Below are 26,730 nucleotides of genomic sequence, written 5' to 3' on the forward strand. Positions count from 1 at the left end.
GTGAAATAACCCATACAAAGAGAAATATCATATGATCACACTTGTATGGGAAGCAATTTTTAAAAATCCAAACTCCAGATAACAGAGTAGAGTGTTGATTACCAGAGACTGAGATGTGGGGGAAAGAAAGAATTTTGTAAAAGAAGAAAGAATGTAGAATCGGGGTTGCCAATAGGTGGGGGGAGGGGACCGTGGAAGGCTTACTGTTTAAGGGATACACAGCTTTGGTTTTGCAAAATAGAAAGAGTTCTGAAGATGGGTGGTGGAATGGTTACAAAATATGCATGTACTTAATACTGCAGAGCTGAATACTTAGAATGGTTAAGATAGGAAGTATTATGTTATGTGCACTCTACCACAATATAAATAAACATAGTGAGTTTACCCTTGTAAATTTAAATAATAAAATATGTGCATTTTGCAAATTAATTATATCTCAATTTAATTTTTTAATTAAGTATTCTCATTTTTAAAACAAAGCAAAAAAAAGACTCTAAAAGTAAAGGGTGGAAGCCAGGAGACCAATCATGAAAAAAGATGCAGAAATTCAAGCAATAGATGATGATACATTGGAGCACACCTGCAGAGATGATGTAGGAGAAGCAATCACATTCTGAATCATTGGGAGTCTGGAGCTAAAACATGGAGCAGGTTGGATGTGCGGGTTGAAAAGAAAGAGATGACTCTTACAAAGAACTGTCGTTTACCTCACAAAGGGAGAAGAGGAAGAGAAGCAGGTTAGTGAGAAAAATCGAGAGCTAACTTAGACACGTCAAGTTAAAGTTTGACGTAGAGAAGCAGAGTAGACAACAGACACACTTTCTAAAGTTCGTTAGGCAGGTTTGCGACAAGGCCACAATTCTGGGAGTTGTCAGCACGTACTAGTGTTCACATCAACACTCTCTGGCGTTTCATCCGACCTGAAGGGTGCTGGCTCCTTCTCACTCTGCTTGCTTCACCCTCAACATCTCCCCGAACCTTCATGTCGGTGTGGCCCACAGCTTATTGCTTGGACCTCTCTCCTCTGCTCTGTCACCTAGATTTCACCCAGGTTCACGACTCAAAACATATCCAGAAGACTTACAGTGAATGTCTGACTTGTAAATACTACATATTCTGGACAATCTTTATATCACTGACCACAGACAGGTTCCACAGTACCAAATAAGACAATTTGAACCTTATAATAGTTAATTTGAACATAACTAATTGTTTTTAAAGAACATAATTAATTTTTAAGAACATAACTAAGTTGTTTTTAAAGTATTATGGATATTGTTATATATCTAACATATTGAAAAAAGTATGATTTTATGAATGATAAGAAGAGTTTTTAATTTAATCTCTGTAAGCCCTTGATTCATGTATGAGTCATCTATGTTATTCCTCAAAGGAAGACTCTCTTGATTGACCATCATAACAAACAGCATTCAAGTCCATATGTTGATTTTTAGAAATGTGTATCTAACACAGAAAAATCTCTGATAATCCTGACTTAAACAGAAGCTTTGCAAAGAGTTGCACAATTAGATGGAGAGGTTGAAAAGTGGAAATTCTGTTAGCAGAATCAGGGTGGAAATGGTACATGAAATTAAAGAGAGGTCACTAAGGATAAGCAATGGAACAACTTGGTTGAATGAGAATTAAAATGATAGTTATCATCACAGAAATGAGCAGGAATGGGACAGGGTTCAGCAGAGAGAAATATAAACATGATTGACAGGGGAGATGAGAAAGCCAAAAGTGATGTATGGACAGCAGACCTTTGACGTGTTCTGTGTCTTTTGAGAGAAGTAGAAACTGTAGAATTTGAGGTTAGAAAGGACTGTGAGGGATTTCTCTTGTGGTCCAGTGGCTAAGACTCCACACTGGCAATGCAGGGAGCCTGCCTCTGATCCCTCATGAGGGGACAGGATCCCACATGCGGCAACTAAAGACCCTGCGTGCCACAACTGAGGCCCAGCACAGCCAAATAAATAAGTAAATATATGTTATAGAAACCGAAGGACCGCGAATGCCATCCAGTCCAACCATTTAGAACATAGATGTGGAAACTCAAATTTTAGTTTCACAGTGTGCTGAGATAATTCAGCATCTGAGTGGTAAAGCCATCCCTAAAGTTCACACTTCCAACATTCTCTGCAAGTGTCATTTTAACGCTCTCTGTGCCTGACATGAACATTTCCCACTGCTTGGATTTTCCAGAGCACAACACTGTGGTCCCTGCCGGGTGTGGGCAGGGAGGGGGACCCCATCCTGTGGGTCCCAGATGGTAGTCATCTGTGATGATCAGGCGAAAAGCTGCCCACTCACTTTGTCACTGTTGATCAACCCAAGAAAACGTTCCCAAAATTTGTTTAGTTGATTTGCTGTATGAAAGGCCACTGGAGAAACTTCTCCTCTTTGGGGCCCGTTGTTTTCCTGCATCCACTGGGGCACTGAGGTCTCTGGTTAACTCAGGTGAGAATGGCGTCTTAGTAAAGACGTGAATCTGGAGATGTCTTCCTGTGCGGACCGGCTTCGGGTAGCCCCTCAGTGCCCCTACTTTCATGTTATTCCTGTTTATCTTGCCCTGTGCCAAGGATGGCTCTCCAAAACCTGATGCTTCTCCTGAACACCATCAGACGCCCTCCCATACATACCTAAATATCACAAGGACATCTCCTATAGGTCACTTTCCATTTCTAGGGAATTGCACACATCTGGAGCCCACATATTCCTATTTTACTTCATCATTAAAGACAGGATACATGGGTCAGAAAGCATCCCTAGAGAGCTCCCTTAATCATCTATGGCAGAAACTCTTAGCATTTCAGAAAAAAAAAAAGTTTGCCTGTATGAATTTTTTGATGGCTGATGGAATGAAGTGAATTTCAAAAAGGTAAGGAAACATCTTCACAAACTTTTAAAGATGAATTAGCTATCCTTTTTCCTAATTGACCTTAATTTACTGTGTATAATATTTAGAGCAAGGGCAGACAAACTAGATATACAGATCACATTTAGTCTTTTTTTCTCTTGTTTGGCCCTTGAGCTAAGCATGTGTATTATCCTTAAAGAGAAAAGAATGTAAAAAAGAAATGAAAGAGATAAGAGAGATAGAGATCAAAATAGAGACTGAAAGGAAGGAAGTGAGGAATGAACAGACAGAGGAAGAAAAGAATTTTAAAATAATAATAATAAAAAAAACTACTGTGACCTGCAGTGCCTAAACCATCTACTATCTGGTCCTTTATATAAAAGTTTGCCAATATGCTTTAGAGAGTAAAGATAATTTGCTAGTACATGCAAGAAGAGCTGAAGCAGTCAAATTGTGTAATGGTTTCAATAAATACCCATACTTCCCAGATGTGGAAAACAAGGCTTAGATTGTGACTTGTCCAACCCCATATAAACGGAAGTAGTGAAACCAAGGTTCAGACTCAGGTCTTTCTTTTTTAGATCCAAAATGCATAGACTTGACTCTTGATTCCACTGTGGACCAGCTGTTTAATCACAGACCAGTCAATTTGCCTTTTCTGTGTAGGTCTGTCTTGAATAAGTTGCCAAGTGATTGGCATAGAATAAGAAATGGAATTAAAGAACCGGAGAGTATGAGTAGACTCTATCTTTTAATAATCAATCTTGTTGGATTGAGGTCTTACTTTTGCCTTTAACTATGTCATCTTCTGGGCCTCCCAGGTGGCACTAGAGATAAAGAACCCACCTGCCAGTGCAGGAGACATGAGAGATGCAGGTTCAATCCCTGGGTCGGGAAGATCCCCTGGAGGAGGGCATGGCAACCCACTCCAGTGTTCTTGCCTGGAGAATCCCGAGGACAGAGGGGCCTGGCAGCTTAGAGTCCCTGTGGTCGCAGAGTCAGACATGACTGAGCATGCATGCACGTGGTCTTCTAATTCCTTTGTGATTTTGCTTCCTAAGAATACAAATTTTGGGCCATCTAAAATAAATTTCAGTATATGGTAACTTAGGAAGTTCATGGCATAATGAGTATTACTCCATTATTCCATTCTGTGGTTATTTGAAAAATAGTTGAGTAAACATTTATTGAATGCTTATAGGGACTGGCACTATATTAAGTGCCTTTCATTTATTTTTATTTTATCATCACAGAAACCCTATATGGCAAGTACACTTGTGATCACATCCATTTATAACATAAATGAGGAAATTGAGCTGTAGAGATTTTATCTGTGTCCAATATTACTTTGAATCCAAGAAGTCTAACGGCAGGAAGCAGGCTCCTCACCCCTCTGCTATGCTGCCTTGCCTTTACCATGTTCTGAAGACTCATATGTTCATGGATATTTTCTGTTTTATTGAAATATCTCCCTATCCTGCATTTATTTTTGAGGTGGTATAATTTAAATATTATATGTTTCTGACATATGATAATAATATACTACAATTTAGTATTTAATGTAAGCCTCGCTCTTGTTCTTTCTTTGGACATCTGTTTATTTTCACTTGGTTATTCTTCCAAATACATTTTAAAATCACATTATGAAGCACAGGTACCTGCCCACACACAGAAACACACACAAACACATCCTATTTCTCTTGGGATTTTATCAGATTCACACTAACTATGTACATTACTTTGAAGATACTTTATTTTAGAGTATAGAATTTTCCCATCACTCCCCAGTGAAAGCTTTAGTGATTGATTTTTCTTTAATTTTTGGAAAAATAGTTTTCATACAATTTGAAAAATACATTTGCTTGTATTAATATTAAGTGCTGTTAAGAATATGAAAAAAGAAACCTATTGTTTTTCCAGTAGTCATGTATGGATGTGAGAGTTGAACCATAAAGAAAGCTGAGCACAGAAAAATTGATGCTTTTGAACTGTGGTGCTGGAGAAGACTCTTGAGAGTCCCTTGGACTGCAAGGAGATCCGACCAGTCCATCCTAAAGGAGATCAGTCCTGGGTGTTCACTGGAAGGACTGATGCTGAAGCTGAAACTCCAATACTTTGACCACCTGATTCGTAGAGTTGACTCACTGGAAAAGACCCTGATGCTGGGAGGGATTGGGGGCAGGAGGAGAAGGGGACGACAGAGGATGAGATGGCTGGATGGCATCACCAACTCGATGGGCATGGGTTTGAGTGAACTCTGGAAGTTGGTGATGGACAGGGAGGCCTGGCGTGCTGTGATTTATGGAGTCGCAAAGAGTCAGACATGACTGAACTGACTGACCGAACTGAAGAATATGAAAAGAATGAACTTTCTTCCAATTATCCACATCTAAATAGTAACATGATTTTTACTGAATCACTCTTTATACATTTGATAAAATTAATATAATTTTGCCTGGCTCTCCTTTCTTTTACCCATTTTTTAATATTTTTATCACTTGAAATTTTAGATCTAGATTGCTATTAAAATTGTTTTTCATAATGAATTTTTTATAAAATATTTGAAACAATTATTTAGACACAAGTGTGTTTTACTGTCTTAATTCTCTTGACTTTTATATTTTTTTAATTCCCCACAGTTAATTTTTAATTATTTATCAAACTAGATTTTTTTGAGTTACTGAGTTACTGTTTCCAGCATAGATGTAAACAATATAATACAGCATTTGCAAATCTGAGGAAAATTCTTTTTGATTTTATATACAAGAATAATGAGGGTTTCCCAGAAGACTCAGTGGTAAAGAATCTGCCTGCCCTTGCAGGATACGCAGGAGATGTGGGTTCGATCCCTGAGTCGGGAAGATCCCCTAGAGGAGGAAATGGCAACCTACTCCAGTATTCTTGCCTGAAAAATCCCATGTACAGAGGAGCCTGGCGGGCTACAGTACATGGGGTCTCTAAAGGGTCGAACATGACTGAGTGACTGAACAACCGAAATCTGAAAGCATTTTGAAAGTAGAATCCCTTTCTTTTTATTTTTTAATTTTTAAATTTTAAATTTTTATATGTTTTAATTTTAATTTTACAATGTTGTGTTGGTTTTTGCCACACAACCATACAAATCAGTCTTAATTTTATGTATATATACACACACACACACACACACACACACACACCCTCCCTCTTGAGCACCCCCCCCACCATCCCACCCCTCTAGATCATCACAGAGCCCCAGGCTGGGTTCCCTGTGTTATGCAGCAACTTCCCACTAACTATGAATTTTACACATGGTAATACGTATATGTCAATGCTACTTTCTCAAGATTCCCCTTCTTTTCTCTAAGTATCTTTAGTCAATTGGATGAGGCCCACCCACATTAAGAAGAGTAAGTTGCTTTACATATAGTCTACTGATTTAGTTTTATTGTACTTCATTTTTTTTCCCATGTTTTCTAACATTTTGTCTTGAAAACTTTCAAACAAGTAGCAACACTGTTAGAATTTTACCATGGACACCCACATACCCAGCACCTAGATTCTGCTATTAACATTTGATTATACTTGCCTTATTACATAACTACAAACCCATTAACATATCTTATTATTTGTGATGTGCTTCAAAGTAAATCAAAGACATCACTGCACTTCCCCCAAATCCTTCCAAGGCATGTCATTAATATTAGAGTTTAATATTTGCTGACATTTTTCTTTTGATGTAAAATTTGCAATGAAATGCACCATCTTAAAAGCACATTCGCTGCATTTTGACAAACGTATACAAGTATAAGCTACCAAGATACAGAATACAGGTAGTTCCCTCACTCCCCTTTCTAGGGAGTCCCTCCTCCAAGCCCCAGCGGTAACCCCTGTTCTAAATTTTTTGCACAGTAGATTAGTTTTATGTATTCTGGCATCATGCCAGTGAAATCACATAATATATCCCCTTTCGTGCAACACTTCCTTCAGTCTGCATACTATTTGTGAGATCCGTCCATGGTCTTTCGTGTATCGGTCACTTGTCCTTTTCTGTTGCTGCTTTCACGGTTCACCATCATGTATTTATCTGTTCTTCTCTTGACAGACACTATGGCCCTTTCTAGTTATTGGCTATATGAGTAAAGCCATTGTAAACATCTTGAGTCTTTTTTGTGAAGATATTTTTGTTTATGTTGGGAAAATATCTCTGTGTGGAACTGCTGGTCATAGAGTAGGTGTATGTTTCATTCTAGAAGAAGCTGCCAGACTTTTTCCCAGGGTGGTTGTGTCATCGACCCCGCCACGGACAGCCCTGCTCCAGGGGCTGCGTCCCTTCTTCCACAGATGGCTGGTGTCAGCCTCTTTGATGGACTACTGATTTAAGTGTGAATTATAATTTAAAACACACACACACACACACACACACACAAATCTTTAGTGCAGCAGCTCCACTGGCATTTGACCAAACTACTGGGCGCCATGGCCTAGCCAAGTTAGCACATAAAATGACCATCACAATGCATCCCTTGTCAACTCAGCACCCCTACTCATCTCCTTAAACCGTACTTGATCTCCAAGTAAAGATAGTAAAAAGCATACCTCTGCCTAATCTGATACAATTACACTGCATACAACTGGAAACACACAAACTGTTTCCACATGAGGGGAATGCAGTCTTTGTCATCCTCCTTGATATTCTGTGTATTGAATACTATGATGTAAAGTTGATAATAAACACCACGGTGCAAAGTCAATATATTTTGTTACATGGCAAAGGTTTAAGAGATGGAAGGACACACACACCAACATATGGATTAAAAAATAAAGAAGAAATATGCATAATAATTACAGCCCTCATTTCTATAACTGGTCATGTACTCAAAGTTGATATTTATAAAACACTTCTTCCAACACCCATTCCACATTCCCTTTGTCCTCAGAAAGTACCGCAATATTTGGCAGTATTGGAGGGGGGAGGTTGGCAGTATCAGGGGCTTCCCTAATGGCTCAGTTGGCAAAGAACCCTCCTGCAGTGTAGGAGACCCGGGTTCCATTGCTGGGTGGGGAAGATCTGCTGGAGAAGGGATAGGCTACCCACTCCAGTATTCTTGGGTTTCCCTGTGGCTCAGCAATGTGGGAAACCTGGGTTCGATCCTTGGGTTGGGAAGATTCCCTGGAGAAGGGAAAGGCTATCCACTCCAGTACTCTGGCCTGGAGAATTCCATGGATTGCATAGACCACGGGGTCGCAAAGACACAGCTGAGCAACTTTCACTTTCGTTACCTTCTTTATAAGGACCCAGCCTGCCCTTAATTCAAGGAGTTCTGGGTCTATGAACTAGCTCAAGTCTGAGAATTGATTCTCTGTTTTATGACCCAAGTTAAGACTTTCAGTCACTTGACCTAAAGCTCTTCCACTTAATAGACTTCCCATCTGCTTTACTTCCAGGAGCACTATGATCAACTAGCCAAGGTCATTCACAGAAGCTGAAGTCATAACATCCCGATTGCTGTTTTGACTTTGTGTGCGTTGGGATAACCATACCATCTTACCTTTGGCAACTAAAGACCACACTTGGACCTGGCTGCCAAGAATCCAATTGTCCCCACTGCATTTGAGTTTCTCAAGCCAGTGGCAGAAGACCCCACTGTATTTTCTGAGAAGAGCAATCACAGAACTCTTCAGAGACTCCGGAATTCCGTTTATGAATTTGTTTCTCACGGTCGTGGTGAAAAGTGTGTCCTCTGGACCTCTGGGGTGGGTGAAAGTGAAAGAAAGTGAAGCTGCTCAGTCGTGTCCGACTCTTCAGGACCCCATGGGCTGTAGCCCACCAGGCTCCTCTGCCCATGGGACTCTCCAGGCAAGGATACTGGAGTGAGTTGCCATGCCCTCCTCCAGGGGATCTTCCCAACCCAGGGATCAAACCCGGGCCTCCCGCATTGCGGGCAGATGTTTACCAGCTGAGCCACAAGGGAAGCCCAGGTATGGTCAGCCCTGGGGTGGGTGAGCAGGTCTTAAATGACAAACCCTCTAACTTTCTAAGCTCCTAAAGTCTGTGAGTTGCTCTCTCAATGCGATCCCAAGGCATGCTGCTATTTCTACTTTCTCTGGTGTGAACCACCCCGTGGTCCACGTTTCAGCAAAACGAGCAAATGATTAAAGTCCTTTAAACACCCCAAGCTGCCAAAGTAATTTCAAAACCTATGCTTAGTGTCCTCGTTGTCCAGTCGCTAAGTTGTGTCCAGCTCTTGGAGACCTCATGGACTGCAGCGCACCAGGGCTCCCCAGGCAGCTTGGTGGTAAAGAACCTGGCAGCCAATGCAGGAGAAACAAGAGGTGTGGGTTCAATCCCTGGGTCAGGAAGATCCCCTGGCAATGCACCCCACTATTCTTGCCTAAAAAATCCCATGGACAGAGGAGCCTGGGCTACAGTCCATGGGGCCGGAAAGAGTCAGACACAACTGAGCAACTGAGCACGCATGACTGGTATATATTGAACATGGAAGTAAACGGTGTTCACAATAAGCTCGGAAATTTAGGCTTGAATGGGTTATTTCAAAGGTACATGCGCCATGCTTGTAAGACTAGCCTTTATTCCAAAAATGATAGAAAACAAATAAACAGAGCAGTATCATGATTTAATTCTTAGTGGGCTCATCTCAATAAATTCAGCCCGATTCAGCTTTGTGTTTCTCTCATCATTAATCCACACATATGCATTTTTGCACATATTCCTCAGACTTTGTTTGTGTAAAGTGGTGCGGGTGGGGGAACTGTGATTCTCTTGCAGTGTCAGTCAAACTTTGTACTTCGCCTTTCGGGGCCTGCGGGGACTGGGGTCTAGTTTTAGGTCCAGAAGTAAAAACGGTAATGGGTGTGGGTCCCGCGGAGAATTACCAGGGTTTTGTAAGGCAAACACCACAAGAAAGGCTATTATGGGCAACGTAGGATTGATATCTCTTGCAGTGTTCCCTTGATATCTCCGCTTTTCTTGAGGAGCTCTCTAGTCTTTCCTATTCTATTGTTTTCCTCTATTTTTTTGTATTGTGCATTTTATTTTTTTCGTCAATCCATTTTTTTCAGTTTTATTTATTTATTTACTTTACAATATAGTATTGGTTTTGCCACACATTAACATGAATCAGCCATGGGTGTACATGTGTCCCCCATCCTGAATCCCCTTCCCACATCCGTCCCCATCCCATCCCTCAGGGTCATCCCAGTACACCAGCCCCAAGCACCCTGTCTCATGCATCGAACCTGGACTGGCGGATTCGTTTCACATACGATAATACACATGTTTCAATATATGGGAGAATGGCGTTGTGCATTTCAAAAAGGCCTTCTTATCTCTCCTTGCAATTCTCTGGAACTCTACATTCAACTGGGTTGTATCTTTCCCTTTCCCCCTTCTATTCCTCACCTATTTGTAAAGTCTTCTCGGGCAACCACTTTGCCTTCTTGCATTTCTTTTTATTTGGGGTGGTTTTTGATCACTGCCTCCTGTGATGGTTTTGAATGGTGGTACTGGAGAAAATTTGAGAGTCCCTTGGTCAGCAAGGAAATCAAACCTGTCCATCCTAAAGGAAATCAACCCTGAATATTCGTTGGAGGGAACTGATGCTGAAGCTGAAGCTCCAGTACTTTGCCCACATGATGCAAAGAGCTGACTCATTGGAAAAGACTGATGCTGGGAAAGACGGAGGGCAAAAGTAGAAGAGAGCACCAGAGGATGCGATGGTTAGACAGCATTACCGACTCAACAGGCATGAATCTGAGCAAACTCCTAGAGAGAGTGGAGGACAGAGGAGCTTGGCGGGTTACAGTTTATGGGGTCACAAAGGTTGGACATGATTTAGCAGCTGAACAACAACAGGATGATCTTCTCAGATGGGAGTGAACCAGCTGCCACTTCTAGCAAAGACTCTCCTGAATCAGGAAGTCTATATCCCCAGTTTTGGGATTATCTCATTGGTGCCCCTTGCAATTTTCTGGATCCCATTCTTTTACAATTAATGCCCTTAGTTAGCAGTAGAAGCCCTGTGAAGTTAGGAATTGAATTTGCATTGTAAATCAGCCACTCAAAGGGTGAAATTCTGGGTTGGATTTTCAGCTCTGCATCTATAGGATGGTTAAGTCATCCCTTAGTCTGCAGGGGATTGGGTCCAAGACTCCCTAAAGATAGCAAAATTTGTGGGTGCTCAAGTCCCTTATATAAAATGTCCCTTATATAAAATGGTTCCGTTCAGTCACTCAGTCGTGTCCGACTCTGTTAGACCCCACGGATCACAGCACACCAGGCCTCCCTGTCTATCACCAACTCCCGGAGCTTACTCAAACTCATGTCCATCCAGTTGGTGATGCCATCCAACCATCTCATCCTCTGTCGTCCCCTTCTCCTGCCCCCAATCCCTCCCAGCATCAGGGTCTTCTCTAATGGCATACTATTTGCATATAACATGTGCACACTCTCCCATAATCTTTATATATATATATATATAGCAGAGAAGGGGATGGCACCCCACTCCAGTCCTCTTACCTGGAGAATCCCATGGACGGAGGAGCCTGGTAGACTACAGTCCATGGGGTCGAGAAGAGTTGGACGCAACTGAGCGACTTCACTTTCACTTTTCAATTTCATGCACTGGAGAAGGAAATGGAAACCCACTCCAGTGTTCTTTCCTGGAGAATCCCAGGGACGGGGGAGCCTGGTGGGCTACCGTCTATGGGGTCACACAGAGCCAGACACGACTGAAGTGACTTAGCAGCAGCAGCAGCATATATACATATTACTTAATATATATTATATGTATTATGTCAGTTCAGTTCAGTTCAGTCACTCAGTCATGTCCGACTCTTTGCGACCCCATGGACTGCAGCATGCCAGGCCTCCCTGTCCATCACAAACTCTCGGAGTTTACTCAAACTCATGTCCATCGAGTCGGTGATGCCATCCAACCATCTCATCCTCTGTTGTCCCCTTCTCCTCCTGCCCTCAATCTCTCCCAGCATCAGGGTCTTTTCCAATGAGTCAGCTCTTTGCGTTACGTGGCCAAAGTATTGGAGCTTCAGCTTCAACATCAGTCCTTCCAGTGAACACCCAGGACTGATTTCCCTTAGGATGGACTGGTTGGATCTCCTTGCAGTCCAAGGCACTCTCAAGAGTCTTCACCAACACCACAGTTCAAAAGCATCAATTCTTCGGTGCCCAGCTTTCTTTATAGTCCAACTCTCACATCCATATGTGACCACTGGAAAAACCATAGCCTTGACTAGATGGATCTTTGTTGTCAAAGTTGTTGTCTCTGCTTTTTAATATATATTTTATATATTATTTCATCTCTAGGCTACTTATAATGCTCAGTACATATAAATGCTATGCAAATTGTTGCCATCATGTAAAAATTCAAGGTTTGTCTTTTGAAACTTTCTGGAATATTTTTTGCAATAATTTTGATAAGTGGCTTGTTGTATCTGTAGATGTGAGACCAATGAATATGAAGGGCTTACTATGTACTAGTCTCTTTCAGGGCAGACATAGAAGTTTCCAGATCATTTACTCAGTAATTGATTTGAGAATGTGAATTCTCCAGCTCATCCTTTTCTTTCTTACTTACTCTTGCACAATTAGAAGCAACCCACCAATCTCATTACATTTCTCACGTTGACAAAAGCATGTGATGGTATCATATGCATGCTTAGCCCAAACCTCTCCTGCCGTAAGCGTTTGATCATTGTACCCAATGTCACATTCTGCATATCTCTATTCCCATTATCTACCACGCCCTCTCGGTGCCCCGATACTGGGAATAGAGGCATTAGTACCTTTAAATCTAATCATAAGAGAGAGCCATTTCCACAAAACCCAAAACCAATTCAGAAAACTCACTCTTAAAATTTCTTTCCTTTAGAAACAGTTATTGCTATCAAAGGGCTTCCCAGGTGGTGCTAGTGTTAAAGAACTCAGCTGCCGATGCAAGAGACACAAGAGATAAGGATTTGGTCCCTGAGTTGGGAAGGTTCCCTGGAGCAGGAAATGGCAACCCACTCTGGTATTCTTGCCTGGAGAATCCCATGGACAGAGGAGCCTGGGGGGCTACAGTCCATAGGGTCACAAGGAGTCAAACACGACAGAAGTGACTTGGCACGCACTCGTGTATTACTGTCTAAAGCTGTATCAGTCAGGGTTCTCCAGGAAACAGAACCAACAGGATTTATTTAGAGAGAAAAAAAGAAAGAACACTTGATACTAAAGATTTTCCTTTTCTAGTTGAAGAATCTGGCAAGTTCAAAATGTGCAGGGTAGACCAGCAGGCTGGAGACTCAGAGAAGAACTGATTTTGCACTTCGAGTGCAAAGGCAAGCTGGAGGCAGAATTTCTTCTTCTTCAGGAAACGTCAATCTTTCTTTTTTCCTTAAAGTTTTCAACTGATTAGATAAGGCCCACCCCCATCACTGAGGGTAATTTGCTTTACTCAAAGTCTAATTTTTTTGTTATTGCAAATCTCATTTATTAAAAGTACTTCCACAGTAAAATGTAGACTGATATTTGACAAAATGTTTGGGTACTATGGCCAGCCAAGCTAACACATAAAACTGACCATCACACCCCAGGAAATAAGAAAAGATCTGATATAACTTTAAAACAAATTAATTTATTTTACTTGGAGGCTAATTACTTTACAGTATTGTAGTGGTTTGGCCATACATTGAGATGAATCCACCACGGGTGTACATGTGTTTCCCATCCTGACCCTCCTTCCCTCCTCCCTCCCCATCCTATCCCTCTGGGTCATCTCAGTGCGCCAGCCCTGAGCGCCCTGCCTCATGCATCGAACCTGGACTAGCGATTCGTTTCACATGTGATAATATACATGTTTCAATGCCATTCTCCCAAATCATCTCGCCCTCGCCCTCTCCCATAGAGTCCAAAAGACTGTTCTATACATCTGTGTTTCTTTTGCTGTCTCATATACAGGGTTATTGTTACCATCTTTTTAAATTCCATATATATGTGTTAAATCCCAATTGTGTTGTTTCTATCTCAGAAAACTGTGAGGAAATGCTTTTAACAATATTTTATTCTGTCAGATACTTATCGTACAAGTATTGTTTCAAAACATGCAGCCATCTTCTGAGTCTTAGAAATATGTGCGTGCTCAGTCACGTCTGACTCTGCAACCCTACCGACTGTAGCCGTCCAGGCTCCTCTGTTCATGGGATTTTTCAGGCAAGAATACTGAAGGGCTTGCCTTGTCCTCCTCCAGGGGATCGTCTCAACCCAGGGATCGATCGTTTACATCAGCTCTTTTCTTATTTCCTGGGTTGTGATGGTCAGTTTTATGTGTTAACTTGGCTAACCACAGTACCCAAATATTTTGTCAAATATCAGTCTACTTGATAAAATATCATGGATCGAACTTGCGTCTCCTGCATTGGCAGGTGAATTCTTTTACCACTGAGTCATCTTAGAAATATATTTAATTTCAAACAAGTTTGTACTGTAATTAGTTTTAATTTTTAGAAAAAGGGTCAATCCTTGGTCTAACGAGTTATTGAAAGTCATATGATATTCTCTTAAAAATAGATACTTATTGTCCACCCACTTCCTTGGTGATCCCAAAGGGCTGATGGGTTTTATTACTCAATAATCAGCAGACAGGTGAAAAAGTTTTCACCAGCAATTTTAATACGGCAAAGTAGTAGTTGAAAAGGAACATGAGCAAACCTATAAAATCTATATGGTACATTGAGTGAATATCTCTATTTTCTTCACATTCTGGAAAACTGTAAGTTTTTTAAGTAACAGAGGAGAGTTAGCTATGCACTTAGCGTTCACCCTCACTTTGTTCCCTTCTGCATGGCCAAGATTACCAGCGCCCCCTTTTTCATAGAAACCATGGAACACGGTATCAGTTCTCCTGAGCAACAATAATTAAGGCCTGGGCTGAACCCAGCGATGACAAATCTGGTGGGAATTCACTCCAACTTTATATTTTTGGGGAGATTATTTTGACTGAGAATGTTGATAAAAGTTTTAATACTGGCCTTTACTTTGACGAGCACGTGCCAGACCTTCCATTGACAGCGGGTCATACAGGGAAGAACAGATTTAATTTGGACTGATTATTGGTCACAAGGGAGAAGATAGATGAGCAAACACCCAAATACCTTCTGGGAGATGGAATTTATGAGACAAGATCCTAAATAGCAAAGCAATTTTCTGCTTCCACTGCTTTTGTTTGGGGAGATTACTGAAGCCTCAGTCTCACTGGGCAATCTCTCCAGGCTCATGCTTCTCCCTTCTTTACCCACCAGAGCAGTCAGATATCACCTGCCAGGTCCTGTCTTTCGTGAATACAACTAAGAAGACTGGTTCGGTGTACTCCTTTCTCTTTTGATGGTACAGCCAAGAGCTTCAAAGCCTTTGACAACCTCCTCCTTGATTTACAAAGTTCCAGGTGCCAGCTGACAGTGAGTTAGAAAAGTGAGTAAAGGCTTTACAAGCCAAGACGCCAGTATTTCAGGAGTAGTACGGACCAGGACTTGCGGTATTTTCTCTGAATTCACTTGGAAGCCCAGTTTATCTGAGTAGAATGGCAATAGCTAATCTCAGTCAAAGAAACAGGGAGAGAGTAAATAATATAAATTGTGGTATAGCTTAATATTATAAAAAAAAATAACCCTCTCCTGATATGGTATGCCATTTAATCCTGACAGAAAAATGAAGCAGATATTATCTGTTAATATTAACTTTTCTATAGATTCAAAGAAATAAGGGAAGAATTAGCATTTTATGCAAATTAGTAGGTTTCATACCTCCCAGATTGCTCAGTGGTAAAAGAATCTGCCTGCCAGTGCAGGAGATTCAAGAGACTCCAGTTCAATCCCTGGGTGGGGAAGATCCCCTGGAGAAGGAAACGGTAACCCACTCCGGTATTCTTGCCTGGAGAATCCCATGGACAGAGGAGTCTGGAGGGCTACAGCCCACAGGGTTGCAAAGAGTCACAGACAGAAAAGCAAACACACATACACACACACATACACACACATGAACACACACACACATACATACACATGCATACACACACATACACATACACACACACACACATACACACACATACACATGCATACACACACACACACACACACATATCAAGCCAAGTGTTCTAAAAGCTTTATCTCATTTAATCCCATCAAATTCTGGGTATGATAAGATTTATTATTTGCATCTTTGAAACAAGAAAACCAAAAGTAATGCAAGGTGATCTCCCCAGAGGATAATGCTATTAATAAGAAACTGAGATTTTAGCACAGATCTGTTTATTGCCACATTCTCTAACTCTCTTTTAAAATAATACTAGTTAGACTGCAAGGAGATCAAACCAGTGAATCCTAAAGGAAATCAATCCTGAATATTCACTGGAAGGACTGATGTTGAAGCTGAAACTCCAATACTTTGGCCACCTGATGCGAAGAGCTGACTCATTGGAAAAGACCCTGATGCTGGGAAAGATTGAGGGCAGAAGGAGAAGGGGACGACAGAGGATGTGACGGTTGGATGGCATCATGGACTGGATGGACATGAGTTTGAGGAAACTCTGGGAGTTGGTGATGGACAGGGAGGCCTGGCGTGCTGCGGTCCATGGGGTTGCAAAGAGTCGGACACGACTGAGCGACTGAACTGAAAAACTAGGAGAGGGTCTTACCTCTCAGGCAAGGATTAGGTTCCAGCTCGTGCAAATTCCCATGCAACAGGGATTCCTCTCAGTTGATGTTAAAACTATCTTTTAAGAGGGCACAGTGTTTGGACACTGTTTAGCTATGTGTACCAGAGACCTTTAAAATGTTTCCGCCATTTGACTCAGTAATTTCTTTCCTTTTTTTTTAGCTTATATGGCTGTGCTGGGTCTTAGTTGCAGCACACGAATCTTAGATCTTCGCTGGGGTATGCAGGATCTTTATTTGCAGCATGCAGAATCTTTCCTTTTTTTAACTGTGCATGTGTGATCTAGTTCTCTGATCAGGGATGGAACTGGGAGCAAGGAGTCCCAGCCACTGGACCACCAGGGAAGTCCGGACTCAGCAATTTCTATGAATGAAATATATAAGCAAATCGTCATAAAGTAACACAGAGTGGTACCTACAAGGCAATATCCAGGTATCAGTTGGAAGCAGATGGCCCATTCAATAGATTTTAACTGAAAAAAAAATTCTGACTATATGGAGACATATGCGTAAGGGAACCAATAATTGTAGTCAAGGCACTTACATACTAGCAAGAGCAGGAAGCCATTATCGCCCCTACACCTAAAAGTCAAAAGGATGATACAGTGTTATCTGAGCCCAATAAGAACCCTTGGTGGAACTGTGGTCTCAGGGGAAAAGCCTATTATAGAATAAAGGCCGTGCGGGAAAGAGCAGGGAGATAAATACTGAACCCTCCGGCTGCCCGGGCCCTCCCACCCCTTCCCTTTTCCCCCATTGGCTGATCCATCTGGAAGCAGGAAGGCAGAGAGACTGAGTGATTCAGTCCACAGAAGTCAGACTTTGGGGACAGACTGGAGCACAGAAGGACCTTGAGAATTGGGGCCAAAAGATAATAATCAGAACAGAAGTTGGTTGTTAGCATATTAGAAATAGCAATGAAGATACATTAACAATTCAGCTTCCCCGTAATAAAGGATTGGTTAAACAATTACTTATGAGATAATATCATGTAGCCTTGAAACGTGTTTTCAAATGCTAGTTGTTAGTAACGGCTAACATTAAGTGCTTTGTGTCTACCAGAATCTGTGCTAGGGGACGCTCTCTCTCTCCCTTCCCTTCTGCCTCTCCCTACCCTCTCCATCTCAATCTACCTGTCTGTCCATAAAAGCCGGCAGATGGAGGAGGTGCTGGACTTGTGTCCTCAAGAACCATTTTAATTTGGGGTAGAATTTAAATGTCTTTCCTCATTTTCCAAGGATAAAACTGAATCAAAGAGATTAAATAACTGGTAGATGTCAGACAACTCATGAGTGGCAGAGTTGGGGTTTGAACCCAGATTCCAACTTCAGAGGCGATCTTAACACTTACAATTGGCGAAAGCTGTAAAACTGCTTCTATAACATGATCCAATATTTGAAAAATACACCATGTACACATTTTAGGAAAAAGTGGGCACAAATGTACCAAAATGTTAACTATGGTCATCTCCAGTTTGAGGGATAATGGATATCTTCATTATATTCACTCTCCATCTTTATCGTTTTCTACACTTTCTATATTACAAACCTATTATTTTTAATTCAGAAAAAAATAACTGTTGGAAAGCATTTTCATAAAGAATCTGATGTTTATGCATTAGCTTGAACCATGTGAAATTACTACCATTTAATCACTTGCGATCTACAAGACAGTGATATCACATGTTGCAAACTAATGTATTTATTTAGCTTAAATCTTCCATTCCTGCAAGAATGCTCTTCTATATTTTATATATCCCTGTATTGATAGTTTTATCTTTAATGTTTCCTTTTTTCTCTTCAAATCCTTGATGATTTCCTAAAATTAGAATAATTATTTTAATATAATATGACATAGAAATAGTGAGAAGGACTTTACATTTTGTAAAGTGTAAGGCATTCTCCTCCTATCCTCTCAAGATATCATGCATCAATTTCATCTGCAACATTTTTCTGGGTGTTGAGAAGAATGTAAAATGGTAGGGGGAGGGAAGCAGGGAAGGAAGGAGAAGGTAAGGTTTTCAATTACATTTCAATGTGACATTTGATGTCATGAATCATATTTCTCATTAACTTATAACTCAAAACAGGTAAGTCAAGAAAGAAAGGATGAATTATAAGGCCAGTGGAGAAATGTCATTGAAGGATTGATTCCAAATTATTGAGTAGCTCCAGTCCCCCATCATCCAGACATATAATAAAGGATGAGGTTTACTTGCTTAACAAAAATCACTTGGCAAACTCATGTGTCTAGTTAACAAGAGTCTTTTCATAGAATCATTAGCCATCAAAAGTACATAGCACAATAGAATCATGGAAGAAAGCATGCCCATGTCTGCCTGGAGGTATTTTTTTATATTAGGTCCTCATAAAGCCTATATTTTATCTATCATCATAGGTGCCCTATGATTCTTTTTCTTTGGATAAACTAGACACCTACGATCATAAATGTCTGAAAAGCACTTCCTCTGTCTAGAGATGGGGCCATAAACACATAACTAACAGGTTCTCCGACTGTATATCAGTGCCTCCTGGCTCTAAATTCTGCTTCTTCTTATTTTCCTTGTCCCAAGTCTTCTGGTGTGTGTATCATTGACTCTTACCTAAATTACTGTGCCTTGTGAAGCTTCCCAGGCGGCACTAGCGGTAAAGAACCTGCCTGCCAATGCAGGAGACGTAAGAGACACGAGTTCAATCCCTGGGCTGGGAAGATCCCCTGGAGGAGGGCCTGGCAACCCACTCCAGCATTCTTCCTGGAGAATCCCGTGACAGAGGAGCCTGGTGGGCTACAGTCCATGGGGTCCGAGTGGGACACGACTGAAGCGATTTAGCAGGCATGCACGCGAAGCTTATTTGGACTGACTTTCTAAACTAGTCTTGATGATGCTTTACCTCAACTGTCTCTTTAGTGATTATCCGTGCGTCTTTGTGCTTCTGTCACTCCTTTCCTCTGTGCTTCACTCTCAAATCGCAGCAGTTTTACACCCGAATCCCGTTAGTCTGGAAGGGAATACTCAAGGAGAAGTATAGCCAGTGCCTTGAGGTAACTAAAGAATAAACTTTTCATCTGTCTCTGCATTAAAATCACATTCTCTTAATCACTGTGGATGCACAGTAACGCCTAATATAAAGTAGAGCAAGCCAACTCATCAGGTTTTTCTTTAAGAATGTATGAGCTATTCTTGGTCCTTCAGAAATCCTTAAGATTTTAAGATCAACTTGTCAAGTACCTGCCTCTCTCTGTCTTTCTCTCACTCACACACACATGCACGCACCCACATACACACATACATACACACACTCCTCCTGGAATTTTTATTCAGATTGTGATGCATCTGCAAATCAATTTCAGAAGTCATATCTTTAAAAATAGTATATTACGATCCATGACCATAGCATACTTTTTCATGTACTCAGATTTTCACCACTATCTTTCAGTGAAGTTACATACTTTTGCAGACAGAAGTCCTGCGTTTCTATTAGTTTGGGTTAATGATCCTTTACGGGGAGATAGCATCTTTGCCATAAAATGCACACATTTAAAGCTGCAGAGCTCAATGAACTGTGGTAAGTATATCCAGCTGTGTAAACTTGGCTCAGCCCAAGATAATACAGAAAGTTGCTTTGTGCTTCTTTCTAGTCAATTCTCTACTTCAGAGGCAACCACTATTTATAACCTTCTTCTCGTGGAATAGTTTTACCAGTTCTTGAACTTCATGATTTGGAGTAAACAATGCAATGGTTATCAAGCTCTTGCCTCTCAGCTCCAAATTCACTCTTTTTTTAAATCTTTATTATTGTTTTTAATTTTGTTTGAAGCCTGTATTCAGTCATTCTTTTTTTTCTCTTTTTTTCCACTTATTTTTTTAGTTGGAGGCTAATTACTTTTCTCTTCTGCTTCATGATGTACCATGGCTGCTTTGCTAACTGGCCCGATATGGAGCGTCCTCTGTAGAGAGTTTCATTAGAGTCACGTCGGGAAGAAGCAGCATCCTTCCTGGTTCTGGCAGGCTCTGCTCTGCTGGTGCTCAACCGTGTCTGACTCTGAGTGACCCCCTGGACTGTAGCCCCCTAGGCTTTTCTTCCCATGAGATTTTCCCAGCAAGAATTTTGGAGTGGGTTGCCATGTCCTCTTCCAGGGGATCTTCTCGCCCCAGGGAGTGGACCTGCTGCATCTCCTGCACCAGCAAGTGAACTCTTTACCACTGAGTCACCAGGGAAGCCCTCTGGTGGGCTTTTCTGTTCCATCCCTACAAGTCAAGGCTCTAGTTTTGTGTGGGACACCCTTATACACTCCCGTTCCAGTGGCTTTTGCCAGAAGTCTAAAGGATGGTTTTGCACTGAGTTTTTTTTCCAACATCCCAGCTGGTTTCCTAGCAAGTATCACCAGTGCCTCAGTGGACAGCTTCCCAAAGAGTTTCCCTGCATTTCAAGGAGTATGCTTCTGTGACTTCAGCAAACTTCTCAAACTTTCTAGAAGGCTACAGTCACATACTCTCCAGGTAGGTCAGAATCTCAGCCTTAGGGTGCCTTCCTAAATTCATTTCTTCTTTGATTCTTTTTGTTCCAGTGATGTGGGCCTTTTGGCACCCACATAAGGGGAGTTTTAATTGGGTGCATAATGCGTGGAGTTTTTAAATTTTTACTGGCGTTTAGTTCCTCCACAATGTTGTGTTAGTTTCTACTGGAGAGCAAAGCGAATCAGCTGCACAGACCCCTCAGCCCCTACCAGGTGAGTCCTGGGAGTTCTAAGTCTTCACGTGCCTTTCTTGTCACCAGACAAGTAGGGATTTCTTCTCTCTTTTCCATCTGTAAATAGGTAATACATGTCCATGTACATGGTGACCCCTGTCACCCTCTGTCCAGTCTGCACCAAAAGTAAACATCATTTTATAAACACACACACACACACACACACACACACACACACATCTCTTCCTGGGGGCTTCCAAGGTGGCTCAGATGGTAAAGAATCTACCTGCATTTCAGGAGATGCAGGTTCAATTCCTGGGCCAGGAAGATCCCCTCGAGAAGGAAATGACAACCCACTCCAGTATTCTTGCCTGGAGAATCCCGCAGACACAGGGGCCCAATGGACTATAGCTCATGCGGTTGCAAAAGAGCCGGACATGACTTAGCAACAAAGTAACAACAAAAGCATATATTTCTTGATTCTTTAACCTCAACTCTAGAAGTAATGGATACTCCTTTTATGTTCGATTCCTGTTTTAAAGTTCCCTTTGCCCTTTTTACCAAATAATCCCGTATTACTAGACTAATAATTATTTTTAAATTGTTTTCCCTGTTTCAGTTATTAGCCTGGTTTCTGTCTCCAGCCTGAATCTTGACTGTTGTGTGCAGTATATACTCTTTTGTGTCTGGTTTGTTCTGCTGATCAGTGCTGCATTCTGTAAACAGGTAAAAAGTAATCTATCCTTTCTCCCTGAAACCCTATGGAAAGACACTAAAGGAGCAAAATAAGCATAAGCCCTAGATAATGGGCACAGATGAGGGCAAGCAGCAAATAAATATACTTTTTGGAAAATGTAAGACAAACATAATTTGTAAACAAGTTAGTAGAAGAGAGAAAGTATTAATACCTATCAGCTTATAAGGAAAGAACACAACAAAAAGAAATCTTGATTGCAGAAAATTGGGATGAGCACAGTAATTGGAACCCTCAGGTACGTCCGAAAATTTGGGGTGGGACTAAAAGCAAGAAAAGTAGTTGAAAATCTATATTGTTATAGAGACTATTAAGTACATTGAGGAATAAAGCAAAGCAGTAATTATGTGTGTGTCATAGAATCCTGGAAAGGAAATACAGACAGACGGCTGAGGTAAAACCTTTGTAGTTCTAAATTTGAATGTGAGAATAAAATATTCCCATTCCCCAAAATCAAGAAAGAAAAAGACTGACTGCTTAGGGGTCATAATATGTGTCAGTGGCCAACGATCAGCCAGATGTTTGGTGCTTTGCTAGAAGGACTCATAAGACTTAGCTTATAACTGTACCCATGGCTAACATCTATTAGAGTCAACAGGATATTCAGTAGAATCAGAAAGGGCATAACCGTGCAGGCTTCCCGTGTTCTTCCTGATGGAGTCCTACAGAGAACACTTCCTTCTACAGAGGCTAAAGGCAGCAACATGTGTGCAATGCTTCTGCCCGGGGAAGCCCATTAGACACTCATAGCCCTAGTGTTTAATCTGGGGCTGCTCACACAGACATGCTACGCTTGTATGATAAACCACAATTATCAAAATTGCAGGCTCCCAACAGGAAAGCAGGTTGCCTGAAAGCAGAAATATGTCGAAGCATCCCATTCAGACTCTTTGACTAGAAATCACCTCTCTCCATCATTGCTAGATCAACTGATATCTCAAGAGAAACTGTATATCCGAATTAAGTGCTCGCCTAAATCAAGACTTTATTTTTGGGGGCTCCAAAATCACTGCAGATGGTGATTGCAGCCATGAAATTAAAAGATGCTTACTCCTTGGAAGGAAAGTTATGACCAACCTAGAGAGCATATTAAAAAGCAGAGACATTAGTTTGTTAACAAAGGTCTGTCTAGTCAAGGCTATGGTTTTTCCAGTAGTCATGTATGGATATGAGAGTTGGACTATAAAGAAAGCTGAGGGCCAAAGAATTGATGCTTTTGAACTGTGGTGTTGGAGAAGACTGATGAGAGTCCCTTGGACTTCAAGGAGATCCAACCAGTCCATCCTAAAGGAGGTCAGTCCTGGGTGTTCATTGGAAGGACTGATGTTGAAGCTGAAACTCCAATACTTTGGCCACCTGATGCGAAGAGCTGACTCATTTGAAAAGACCCTGATGCTGGGAGGGATTGGGGGCAGGAGGAGAGGGGGATGACAGAGGGTGAGGTGGTTGGATGGCATCACTGACTCAATGGATATGAGTTTGAGTAAACTCTGGGAGTTGGTGATGGACAGGGAGGCCTGGCGTGCTGAGGTTCATGGGGTCACAGAATTGGACACGACCGAGAGACTGAACTGAACTCAACTGAACTAAATCAAGAATGACTCCTCCTCTAAGCTAAAATTATCTCTGTTTCCTTAAAACTAATCAGTCAAACAGAAATTTCCAATCTTCGAGGGACTTGGATATCAGATTTTAAAAGTGGCTTCTTAACTCTTTATTCTCTACTTGAAGAATATGATATAACTTTAGAGTTGCTGACTCTTAACCGTGAGATAATCACCTTTCATATTTTTAAGCAGAATTGGATATGCATTCTGGGGGGAAGGAGATACAAAGGATTTTGCCAATGACTGGATATCTACTTTACAGAGAGGAGGCTTTGTGCTCCATTTATAAAAATATCTGCATCAGATACAATTGGTGATAAAAAAAAAAAAAAAACTCCCAATCATAACCTCATTGTCTCATTTTGGCCACATTTAATAAGCTATTTGCTGTCCAGATTTCTCATGGGACTTCTGCAAGCATTACATTTCTTACAATAATATTTTGACAAAAGTGAATGCAGATTTGATGAGATATATATTTGAAGCAGAAAAGAAAACACTAATAATATGCGTCTGTATTTTTTCCTGAAATAAAGGGGGAAAAAAATCCAGAAATATGTGGTTGGCAATAAGAGGGAGGGAAGGCTTGGGTCTATAAAGGAGGATTTCATCAAGGATATCCTAAAATAACAAATAATTATACTTTTTAAAACCTCTGGGTGAATGAGTAGTGGAGGTTGGGGGGTGGAAGGAGATGTATCTGCATGCAATTTTGAAGCCAGTTTAGAGTTTGATATTAAAGCATGCTTAACTTTTAAATTATGAAGATTTACTAATTTATAGAGAGTATTCGTCAAGTCAAAGGGAAGAACATATTCTAACATCTAGTTCCCAAAATAACAAATTCTAGTCCTCCAGACATTAGAGAATCTAGAATCAACAGACCTCTTTGTTTTTTATCAATTTAAATGATTGCAAAGCAAGACAAATGAATATACTGAAATCCAGAAATGAATGCCTTCTTGAAGAAGTACTAGACGCAGGACGTTCCTCAAACCCCAGGGTTCAGATGCCAGCTTGGAGTCAGGACTGATGTCTTCATCCTTGGCACTCCTTAAGCATGTTGTTTATCACTAAGAGGTGATCATTTGAAGGCATGCCACAGTCACACTGGCATCCATTCTTCATGTTGCCCAGTGTCCTGCCCACAAGGTGAACTTGACAAATGTTGGACGCATGTTAAAGTGCAGTAAAAGTCAGGCAAAATCAGAATGATGACATAAGTAATTTTCCCAAGGTAATTCACATGCACCCTTTCCAAGAAACTGAAGCTTGTTTTTCAAAACAAATGCTTTTATTTTAATCATTTTGAAAGCATATCCAAAATACACTGGCAGTGCCTGGCATGGCACGTGGGAGTAGTGTGATGATCCCACTCCTGCGCACATGTCTGGAGAAAACCATGGTTCAAATGTATACCAGCACCCCAATGCTTATTTCAGCACTGTTAACGATAACCAAGTCAGGAAAGCAACCTAAACAACTATCAACAGAGGAATGGATAAGGAAGATATGGCAGATATACACAGTGGGATATTCAGTTCAGTCACTCAGTCGTGTCTGACTCTTTGTAACCCCATGGACCGCAGCACGCCAGACCTCCCTGTCCATCACCAACTCCCAGAGTCCACTCCAATTCATGTCCATCAAGTTGGTGATGCCATCCAACCATCTCAGCCTCTGTCATCCCCTTCTCCTCCTGCCCTCAATCTTTCCCAGCATCAGGGGAAAGGTGGTGGTGAGGGACAAATTGGGAGTTTGGGATTGACATAGAGATACTGTATATTTACAATGGATAAGCAACAAGGACCTACTGTATACAACAAGGAATTCTGTTCAAGATTCTGTAATAACCCAAATGGGAAAAGAATTTGAAAAAGAATATATAAGTGTATATATAATATATACATGTGTGTGTGTAACTGAATCACTTGCTCTGCACCCGAAACTAACACAACATTGTTAGTCGACTATGTGCTGTGCTTAATCACTCAGTCGTGCCCGACTCTGAAACCCCGTGGACGGCAGCCCACCAGGCTTCTCCGTCCATGGGATTCTCCAGACAAGAATACTGGAGTGGGTTGCCATGCCCTCCTCCAGGGGATCTTCCCCACCCAGGGATCAAATCCTGGTCTCTCCAATATAACATGAAACTTTTTTAAAAAGAGAAGTAAAATGATGATAGCAGGCAGTCTAGTCTTCACAGACTCACCCAAAACTGAGCCATATGATCATGGAATACAAAGATGGGCATGCCCTGCCTCGTCCCAGTAAAGTACGCATTGTGTCAGGTGCCTTGGACAGAGAATTCCTTAGACACGGACATGTATTTTGGCTATCAGAAAGCTCTTTAAAAATGCCTAATACAAAATAATGAAATAAGCAGACATGGGTTCTGACACAAGCCTGAGTTCCTGTAGAGCAAAATATCTCTAAGGGTGCTGTCAGCTGGATTCCTGCATCAGGATCACCAGCAGTAACTGGGGAGAGTGTTGCTCCCAACATCCCCTACCGAATGCCACCCAATCAGAACCTCTATAAAGAATGACCAATATCCTTTTGAAACAAATATCCAGTGACTCTACGTAAACTCAAGTTTACATATCAAAGACGTGCAAACCAATCTTCTTTTCATATTGACCCACACTGAGGTAGCAGAGCCTATTTGTCTTCAATCTTGGGGATGTTCCTCAGTTAATGTTGATAATCCTGAGGGTTCAGCTGTTGAGCTCACATCCCCCGTGACCTTCTGCTAAGCCTCCCTCTGAAGTCCTTACTGTTGCTTTGTGCTTGTCTCAGCTAGGACATGAAAGTTCCTGAAAGATGGCATGTGCCGGAATTCCACACGGAATTTTTCTGCATTAATTTACACCCCCACTCACAGTCTAGTCTTTAATTTTTTTTAACTTGCTCTTTAAAAATAGTTTTCTTGAAGGAAAGTATACCAGTAAGCTTTACTTCTTCTCCCAAATTCCCTCTGGGATTAATTAAATCCAGTCCCTGAAAATCAGGGAAGAGAGTAGAGTTACTCCAGCAACAAATTCCTCGTTCCATGCAGTGCTTGGTCCATCATTACAGTGTTTCCTAATAGTTGATTGATAAAATATGGGA

This window comes from Muntiacus reevesi, chromosome 9, assembly GCF_963930625.1.
Source record: "Muntiacus reevesi chromosome 9, mMunRee1.1, whole genome shotgun sequence".
NCBI lineage: Eukaryota > Metazoa > Chordata > Mammalia > Artiodactyla > Cervidae > Muntiacus > Muntiacus reevesi.